Genomic DNA, 10,422 nt, shown 5'->3' on the forward strand with positions numbered 1-10,422 from the left:
CACAAACACACCCACCACCAGTCTCCCTGCCCCCTGTCCTTAGGCCCTGCAAGTTTCCAGAGCAAATAGATGAGGCCTCTCTGGCAGGACTGAGGGGAGGCCGGTCTCTGGTGGGGGCCCTGGGTGGGACCCCTACTGTCCCACCAACTCACTGTATTGCTCTCTCAGGACCGATGTTTCCTCGAGTGTGAATTCAGGGTCCACTTTCCCTGAGACTCGGCACTGAATCTCAGTGCCTGACAGTCAGAAGGTGCCCATTAGATACTTGAGGTGAAGAAAGGGAGTCCCAGCCCAGCAAGTCAGTAAAAGAGATGTTTCTGAGGCCATGTGAAGCCGGTGAAGGCTGAGCCCTCCTGGAGCTGGTGTGGGTGATGTGTTGCGGCTAGGGCTGAGGGTGGGTGGGGAAAAAAGGCGGAGGTGGGCTTGACCGGAGATGGGGATTTGGGGGCATTCATCCCCCAGATGTGGAATCCCTTCCCCCCTCTCGCACTGACAGTGCCATTTGCGCGCAGATAAGGCTCTGCACAGGGTTACTCAGAGACCAAGGAGGTGACGCAAACTGCGTCGGAGGTTGAGAAGCAGCCCCCCATCTGGGGAGGGGAACCAGGCAGGAAGGCGCTTAGGTCTGAGATCATCAGAGTGTCTCCCTTGGCCCTGGGGTTCTGTAGGCTCCAGCCCCACGGCCCAGGCCTCGCACACTCAGTGTCCTTTAGTGGCCATGGGGTGGGCAGACCCCAGAAAGCGTGGACGTCAGGGCTGGGGGCCTCTCTGGGGCTCTCTGTGACTTCGGTGACCTCTCCGCGCAGTCGCCATGCTCTTGGGAGATACGACGGCTCCCACACACAGCTCTCGCTCTATTTCAACTAGCATCTGGCAAAAGCCTTGTCTCACTAGCCCCACCTACCTTCTTCTCGACCTGCCACTCAAATTATTTTCCCACTGACGCCATCATGATACCAAACCACCTTCGGTTCTCTTTTATGGTTTCTGTCCCTCAAAACACACATGCTCCACTGAGATCAGCGCCTTCTTCACACCCTTGCCCTGGGCAGGTGCAGGGCATGTGTCAAGGAAGGAACCACGAGCCACTATCCAACTTGGGGTCCAGTGTCAACAGGCAAAGAGGACAGAAGCCTTTCAAAACAGAGTGTTCACCGCAGGAGGTCAGGGGACTTCCTTTGTCGCTCAGTTGGTAAAGAGTCCGCCTGCAATGCAGGAGACCCGGTTTCGATCCCTGGCCACCCACTCCAGTACTCTTGCCCGGAGAATCCCATGGACAGAAGAGCATGGTGGGCTACAGTCCTTGGGGTTGCAAGAGTTGGACATGACTTAGCGACTAAACCACCACCACCACCACAGGAGGTCAGAGAATGGAAACTCCTGGCCAAATCTTTCTGCCTGGTTCCTTCATATTTTGCTCTGAGAAGTAATTTGGTTTGGTTTAATGGACTCATCCTCGGAAATCACAAAAAGGAAACATATACATGCACAGACATGCACAGACACACACATACACACCCACACACAGAGAGGCACAGGCACAGACAGATGACACATACGCAGACACACAGACGGGTATGCACTGTGCTATTCAGTCACTCAGTCATGTCTGACTCTGCAACCCCACGGACGCAGCACACCAGGCTTCCGTGTCCATCACTGTCTCCCTGAATTTGTTCAAACTCATATCCATTGAGTTAGTGATGTCATCGAACCATCTCACCCTCTGTCACCCGCTTCTCTTGCCCTCAACTTTGCTGAGCATCAGGGTCTTTCAATGAGTGGACTCTTCTCATCAGGTGGCCAAAGTATTGGAGCTTCAGCTTCAGCATCAATCCTTCCAATGAATATTTAGGGTTGATTTCCTTTAGGATTGACTGGTATGATCTCCTTGCAGTCCAAGGGACTCTCAAGAGTCTTCTCCAACAACACAATTTGAAAACATCAGTTCTTCAGTGCTCAGCCTTCTTTATGGTCCAACTTTCACATCTGCACATGACTATTGGAAAACTATAACTTTGACTATATGGACTTTTATTGGTAAAATGATGTCTCTGATTTTTAATATGCTGTCTAGATTGTTCATAGCTTTCCTTCCAAGGAGCTGCTGCTGCTAAGTCGCTTCAGTCATGTCCGACTCTGTGCGACCCCATAGACGGCAGCCCACCAGGCTTCCCCGTCCCTGGGATTCTCCAGGCAAGAACACTGGAGTGGGTTGCCATTTCCTTCTCCAAGGAGCAAGTATCTTTTAATTTCATGGCTGCAGTCACCATCCACAGTGATTAAATAAAGTCTGTCACTGTTTCCATTGTTTCCCCATCTATTTGCCATGAAGTGATGGGACCAGATGCCAGTGGTCTTAGTTTTTTGAATGTTGAGTTTTAAACCAGCTTTTTCACTTTCCTTTTCACCTTCCTCAAGAGACTCTTTAGTTCCTCTTTGCTTTCTACTATTAAGGTGGTGTCATCTGCATATCTGAGGTTATTGATATTTCTCCCAGCAATCTTGATTCCAGCTTGTGCTTCCTCCAGCTCAGTGTTTCTCATGATGTACTCTGCATAGAAGTTAAATAAGCAGGGTGACAATATACAGCCTTGACGTACTCCTTTCCCAATTTGGAACCAGTCTGTTGTTCCATGTCCAGTTCTAACTGTTGCTTCTTTGCCTGCAGACAGATTTATCAGGAGGCAGTCAGGTGGTCTGGTATTCCCTTCTCTTTAAGAATGTTCCGCAGCTTCTTGTGACCCACACGGTCAAAGGCTGTAGCGCAGTCGGTAAAGCACATGTGCACACAGACGCGCGGGGCTGAAGCTCCCTCAGGCCTCCGCTGTGCTGTCCCGGGCAGAGACTGGGCCAGGCGAGCTGCTTCACGAAGGGCACAGGGAGGCTAAATGTCTTACTCCGAGACCAGGGGGCAGGTCTGGGGACGGCTTTCTTCCCAAGACTGGCGCTCCAGCGCATCAGTGTTAGCCAAGTCGAGCGGCCCCAGGAATTACATGGGAAGATCAAGCTGGTGCCCCAGAGAGGGAATAGCGCACGTTCTGGGTGCGGAGATGGCTGTTTAGCAGGTACAGCCCCTGAGAAAATGACATTTGTGTAGAAACCTGGCCTGGAGAGAACAGCAGCTTGGAGGCCTGGGGGGCTGGCGTCCGGGCAGGCCCAGCCCAGTCCTGTGTCTGTTGAGGATCCTGGTCTGGAGCCCCTTTCTCCGTTGGACAACCTCTCCCTGGGCTTCTTGAAGGCAATCTGCCCCGGGCCCCGTGGCTGCCCTGCAAGGACTGGAGGAGGTGCTGGCTGCAGGGCTGGGTGGGCCCCGGGAAGCAGGGGCTGGGCAGAGGACAAGGGGAGTCCCAACGAGGGGGAGTGTTTCAGGCGGAGAGAGGCGAGGTCCCGGGGATTGATCCAGGGGTGAGGTCCCTGCCTCGTACCCGTTTAGGACCCCTGGTTCCCCACTTGCCAGGTGCTCCTTGAGTCCTGCCTCGGTGAGACCGTCATCCTCAGGGAAGTGAACGTTTTGGTGTGCCAACCTCCCGGGGGTGCAGGGAGAGGCCAGAGGGCCTGGCAGGGGCACAGTTAGTCTTTTCAAGCAAGAAAGCTGGTGCCTGGACAGGGAAGGGCAGGGAAGTGGCGGCCTTTGTGCCGAAGAGGTGTTGTGAGCACCTCGTGGATGACGTGTGAGGTGGTGGGACCAGCCCTGGAACCTAATCCAGTGTCACCTTCGGAAGGGGTGCCCAGGCGGCTGGGCCAGGCTGGGAGGAGCCCTGTGCCCTGACGTGGGCGTTGAGTGCCGGGTGGGCAGGACTGCTGGGTGCGGGGTGAACGTGGTCCTGCCTCAGTGCCCGGGGGACATTCCGGGGGGCCAGGACCATCCTTCCCGAGGCACAGAGGAGAGCAGCGTAGCCTGCCCGTTGGCTTGCCCCTCCCTGTGGCTCGCTCAGCCTGCCCGCCCCCGGCCCAGCCTGTGTCCAGCCTGCCGAGCAGGAAGGAGGCCTGCAGGGCCCTGCCCTCCGCCTTGGGCCGGCACCCACAGTCCTGTGTTTTCAGAGGATGACTCATCTGAGACCCACCGGGGAGGCTCCTGGGCTGTTTACCACAGGCCTGCCCTGGCCACAGGCTATTCCGGGAGCTGGGGGTGGGGGCAGCTGGCCTGGTGGGAACGCTGGCCTCCGGGTGGTGGGCGGGGTCCTGGTCTGCACAGGGTATCCGTTTGTGCCTGCCCAGGCGTCCCAGGCTTCGGGGCTTTAACCCTCGTCTGGGGGATGAAAGAGCATGGGGAGACCCCTGCCCTCCCCGCCTGCCTGGACCTGGGGCTGGTGGGAGTGATGGGCCTCCGCAGGGGGTTTACTCTGACCACTAGCAGGAGGGGGACAAGAAGACCAGAGCCGTCTGGGTTGGGGGAAGCGTCCTGTGGATGAACCCGGCCCCCTGACCTGGCGGGCGGCCCATCAGGCACCTCCTGCGGGGACTCTGGCCCATTCACTCCCCCGCGTGCAGCCAGAGCCTGAGGGCCCCTGGGAAACAGAGCCCCTTTGTGCTAACTAAAACACAACACATCAAAAGCCAGAAAAAAAGAGAAAGAGCGAATCAAACAATAAAAAAGCTTGACTTTATTTTGTACATTTGATATCGCTCAAATACATAATTTATATTGTTTTCTATCACATAGTATAGCCACCAAAAACTGACCATCTGACTATCAGGAAGATTGTCAAGAAATTTTAAAGGAAGGAAATTTATAGTCTATTCACTGAGTGTGTGTGTGCATGTGTGTGTGTGCGTGCATACACATACATAAGCGTATATAATCTACGGTTGGTTCATGGAGTCTGGATTTACATATACCCACATACGTGTATACAGATACACTTGGCGTGTATCATCTACAGTCTGTTCACTGAACAGAATGCAGTTTCATTTTAAAAAAAAGGTAAGCTTTAAAAATATTTCTACCTGGAAATTAATACCAGGAGTGAAAACACTGCTATAAATAATTTGGGGTTTATGAAGGAAACGAAAAGGCAAATTAGACTATTTGAAAGTGAACACTATGAGAATAGTCCCTATGAAAACCCATGCATGGCTGCCAGAGGGGCCTCAGAGGAAACCTGGAGTGAAAACTGCGTTTGCTGGGAAACGGCGATGACTGAGTGAACCGAACTTTCAGCTAAAGAAACTAGGAAAAGAACAATAAAACAAGCCCAAATAAAGAAGGGATGATTCCGGCAGAACAAACCGAGACCAAACGCCGTAGAAAGCAAACAGTGGGGACGGCAGATGTTGTAAGACAAGAGGTATTTCTCTGAAAAGGCCAGTGGGAGAGGGAAAACGCTGTGGAATCTGCCGGAAAAGAGGAGAAAGCCGGGCCTCTGGGATAGCAGGGGTGGGGGAAGGTGGGGTGCTCAGAACTGTGTGAGATCTCTGTGGCCCGGGGCGCGCCCCGAGGGTGGAGACCTGCAGGTGGAGGAGGAGGACTCGGGTCTGGCGGAGCGTCTGGGCGCCGGGGCAGAGACGCTCCCCCAGGAGCTCCAGGGCTGGTTTGTGGGTCTGGGGCTGGACGCTGCTTGCCGGGTCGGCCGGCTGCGGCACCGGCAACAGCACAGTGCTCCGTCCTGGGAACAACCAGGCACCACAGTGGAGGCGCCTTCAACCCAAGCAGAAAGGCACACTGAGTACTGGGGCCCTGCGTCATCCAGGCCGTGGCCCCCAGTTTGGGAGGTCCGGGCAGGAGGAGGGCCCGGTAACTAAAGACATTATTCACTGAGTCGTCCGTTTCCCTGAGACGGCCGAGGGACTTTACTGGTTGTCCACTGCTAATCTGAGTGTCAAAAGCCAAAACTGAGAAGACGGACTAGACAATTTTGTCTCCAAGTTACCAGTGACACTATTCTGTGTTTTCCTGGGTATAGGGGAATAATTTTAGAAGCAGGCATTTTGTAAAAAGGTGTTCAACAAACATCATTATTTTATGCATGAATGTAATTTACAGGCTTACTGATTAGAATGAAAATGCAAATATCAGACAAATAAGATTTGATATTTAAAGGCAAATGCAAGATTCAAGTGAGAGAATAAATTACAGCAAAACTTCTTAATCAGAGCTGTCAACTTTCTGGCTCTAGAGCAGACACCTCCTGCTGACATGGTGGGGTGCCGGTCCTCCCGGGGTCCCCTGACGCCCCTCCAGCTTCAGGTCCACCCTGACGGCACCGTCCAACACGCTGCCGGCTGCCTCAGCCATGCTTCCAGTGACGAGCCACGTTTGAGGACCCCACCCAGCTTGTGAAGATCCCATGACTCCTCTAGAGTCGGGGGGACCTGGCCAGAGGGGCCTCCCACAGCTCTCTCCAGGGGCAACCCCCTGAATTAGGGCCTTATGTCCAGACCAGACAAAACCTGTGTTCTCTTTGTTACCATGGAAACAGATACAGGACAGAGCCCGGCACCTCCTTCCTGGCACTCTGGAGACCGTGGAGGCCATGGGTGTTTCTGGCCCAGCCTGCCGGGGCGTCTGCGGGCAAATGGCTCAGGAGCACAGCCCTGCCACATGTCACCCAGAAGGACAGGGCCTGCATCTTGAGACGGCTTGCGGGGTAGCGTTTGGTAGGGTCAGATGGCGAACACGGTAAAAGCCAGGGTGTAAAGTGGCTTAACCTAAAGAATCTGGAAACAGCTGCCCAGAATGGTCTTTACATTGGAAAGTATGCCGTGAGGTCATTATTTGGGATTTTATAGGCCGTTTCTTGGCTGAGCCCTAGGCTTGGCTTAGCAGAAAAGCGATGTCGTGCTTTACGACGGCAGATGGCTTTCATCACACCTCTGTGCCATCACTGTGGTGACAGGTGGTGCGCTGCCTGGGACACGTGGGCAGAGCCTGCAGACCGAGCCTTGAGCGGCAGCCCAGGTGACGCCTGACCAGGTGTGCTCCCCGCTCCAGCTTCCCTGCCCGTCGAGCGGTTGCAGCGACAGCGCCCACGCCCTCCCGCCCTGCCTCTGGGCACGGCCTGGCCCAGACCAGTCTCACAGGGACGGCATTCACTCCGGGCCCCACGGAGGCCTCTGGCCTTCCTCCTCCCCCTTTGTTCTGCAGACACCTGCAGGAACCTCCTTGGCCAAATCCCGTTGTCTTTATGAGAAGACAAGGAAAGCAGCTCCTCCTTTTTGAGCCTCTCCAGCCCAGGCCCTCACCGAGGGGTGAAAGCCAAAGGCCCCCCCATCCCCCCCACCCCCGCTTACTCTGTCAGACGCAAGGTCGACAGACCCCCACCGGCCCGGGGCTCCTGTGACTGAGGCCCGACCCGCCCCAGCCTCGCCGGTGCTGCAGCAGAATCAGGACAGGGCTGAGTGCGCTCCAGGGAAATCACTGCGTTTGGCCAAAAGAGCCTGTGGCTTCAGCCTCTTCCCAAAGCTTCGGCTCCTCGTCTGCACTCTCTCCAAAGATGAACATGGGCCCGCCAGAGCTGGGCCGGCTCCTGGGAACCAGCTGAGCCACAGGAGGAGTGGTTGGAGAAAGGCTGGGCGTGGCACCCAGGGCAGGAGCAGCAGGGCGGGGCCCTCGGTGGGGACTGATCCCAGGTTGGGACAGAGGGACTGAGGCCGGCCAAGACAGGAGGGGGTCCCAATGGCCCAAGCCCATGTCACCAGCTCCAGGCTGGAGGAGAGCCAGGTGCCAAGTGGACTCACTTCTCTCAAGCTCTTCTGTGACCTGAGTCAACACAGCAGGCGCCCCGAACCTCCCGGACCGCCGTCCCCACCCGTCCCTCTGAACAGAGCCCTCCCTGGGGTGTGCCCTGCAGACAGGGTCTGACTGTGGTCCACACTGGGGCCGCCCAGAGCTGTCTTGATTTTCTCTGAGGAGCCAGGGGAGGCCTCTGAGAGGCTGCGGGGGCAGCAAGTTCTCTTTGGAAAGTGCCCTGCCCCAGGCCTTGGGGGCCTGCAGGGGAGAGGACCCTTCCTGGGACACAGCCTTGGCAAAGGTCTCTTCTTCCGCTTCACATCTGACGTTCAGCCTGCCCTCTCACTTCAGAAGGCAGGTGCGAAGATCTGAATGGTTTTCAGAGGCCTCAGCACTTTGGAGTAAAAATAGGGTTAATGAGAAGTGAAGAAGCAGGAGTGGAAGGCTGGACAAACACTGGTACCCACCATGACACAGAGGAATGGGAACTCTCCAGAAACTCCGCCTGTAGTCACACGGCTTCCTGCCCCCGGGCTGGCGTCCCCTGCTGGACACACACCCTTTGTGCTGCAGGATGGGTGAGGGGAGACCCCAGGGTTTGGTTTCCCTCAGAGGCTCCCAAGGCCCTGCATTGCCCGCAGGGGTGTGGCCTGCGTAATTCACAGGAACCTGGAGTAGCTCCCTCGGATTCTGGGCACACGGCCAGCAGCGACGGGCAGCAGGGGCCGAGGCGCGACTGGGGGGCATTGCTCCATCTTGAATACCTGGGAAGGGCCCCTTGGACAAAGTCGCCAGGCTCCCACAAGGCTGAGGAGACCCCCAGGGTCTGGAGCCTCAGCTGTGACCCCAATTCAGTGTCTTTGGACCAAGAACAAAGAATTTGGGGTGTGGCTGATGTTTTAAATACCTACGAGGCCAATCGAAAAACAAAACCATTCTCTGAAACCACTGGGCTTGGAAGCAGCAGAATATTCACCGCCCCCGCCGCCCCCTGTTCCAGTCCCGCCTCCGTCCTATGTCTGCAGTAGCGGGGTGCAGGGCGCCCGCGTCCATATCCCTTCAGCAGCGGCGGGGTGCAGGGCGCCCGCGTCCACGTCCCTTCAGCTCCCGTGGTCCCCGTGGGTCTCTCAGGGCAGTCAGGGGACTTTAACAGAAATGCTGATTTCTCTGCTGGAGGCTGGATGTCTAGGTCTGGGCGTCTGGTGAGATCTCCCTTCCTGGTCACCAGCTGGCTGCCTTCTCACTGAGTCCTCCTGGCCGAAGGGGAGAAGAGCTTCCTGGGGTCTCCTCTCACAAGGGCACTGACCCCGTTCACGAGGCTTGCACCGCATGGACCTCACCCGCCCCCGCCAAAGCCATCTCCTGATACAGTCACTTCGGGTGTTAGGTCTCAATACCCAAATGTGTTGGGGACCCAAATGCTCAGTCTGCAGTAGAAATGGTGCAGGGACGCCTGGGTCTCGTCTCACCCCAGAGCCCCATCGGTGAGACAGAAGGAGACGGACCCCTGCTTGGACCAGCCACCATCCCGCCCGCCCACCTTGTAAGCAGCAGGGTGAGTAGGCAGTGAGTATCGCGTGCTCAGTTGTGTGCGACTCTTTTGACCCTGCGGACGGGAGACCACCAGGCTCCTCTGTCCATGGAGCTTTCCAGGCAAGAATACTGGGGTGGGTTGCCATGCCCTCCTGCAGGGGGTCTTCCTGACCCAGGTGTCTCCTGCATTGGCCGGTGGATCTTTACCCCTGAGCCACCTGGGAAGCGTGAGCAGTGGAACAGTGTGGGAAGTGCCCAGAACTCAGACCAGCACCCGGTGGATGGCACGCGGCCCGGGAAGAGCGCTGGAAGGGGAAGGGGAGGCCAGAGAGCTCCTCTTCCAGCAGAGAGGCCCTGAGGGGCTTCCTTGGGGCCCCTGCCGGCCCAGCTGCCAACCCAGCCGCTGCTCCCCTGGGGCCTGATCACCCTCTGCCCCACACCACCTGCAGACCTGCCGTTTCTGTGTCTACTCGGGTGCAGGCAGGAGGGCCTGGCTGGCCTCCAGACGGCGCTCAAAGAAGTGGCTGCTTCAGCCATGATCCATCAGCCTCTGGGCAAGTTATTCCCAGTTCCTGAGATGCATCATTTCTCCTCTGCCTAGAAGAGCTGGGCCTCCGGGATGCCTGGGTCACCAGCCTCCTCGGCTCTCCCCAGCCCTTCATCAAGCCCAACGCAGGAGGTCAGGGCTCTGGGGTGACTTAGCCTCTGCCGGTGTCACTGGTGGGAGGCTGGGGCCCAACGAAACTTCACCATGGACACCTGAACTTCAATTTCATAAGATTCGCACATCAAGAGAGAGTCTTCTTTATATCTGTTCCCTCCACTTATATATACAAAAATCATTTCAGTTCGCTGCTAAGTGAAGATGGAAGCAGAACAGGATTCCAGAACTGCAGTATCCTGCCCCGGCCTCAGATGGCTCTTCTTAAAGAGCCACTTTGGTTTGCATAACTTTATATACCAGAATATTGTATAAAGTTTCTGTTTATGCACATTTTTTTAAAGACGGCCGTGTTACTCGAGGAGCACGCCTGCTGCAGAATTTGGAGTCCCTCCTAGACTTCTGGGCCTCAGGCCACCCGTCCCAGAGCCTTGGTGGGGGCAGCTCCTGAGACCACGCAGCCCCCAGCTCACACGTATCAGACCACACGGGCCGGCCACCCCACCCACCCTCTGCAGCTCCTTCTGCCCAAAGGACCCCACGTGCTAAGGGCTGG

The sequence above is a fragment of the Bos indicus genome, chromosome 25 (assembly GCF_029378745.1).
Source record: "Bos indicus isolate NIAB-ARS_2022 breed Sahiwal x Tharparkar chromosome 25, NIAB-ARS_B.indTharparkar_mat_pri_1.0, whole genome shotgun sequence".
Classification (NCBI taxonomy): domain Eukaryota; kingdom Metazoa; phylum Chordata; class Mammalia; order Artiodactyla; family Bovidae; genus Bos; species Bos indicus.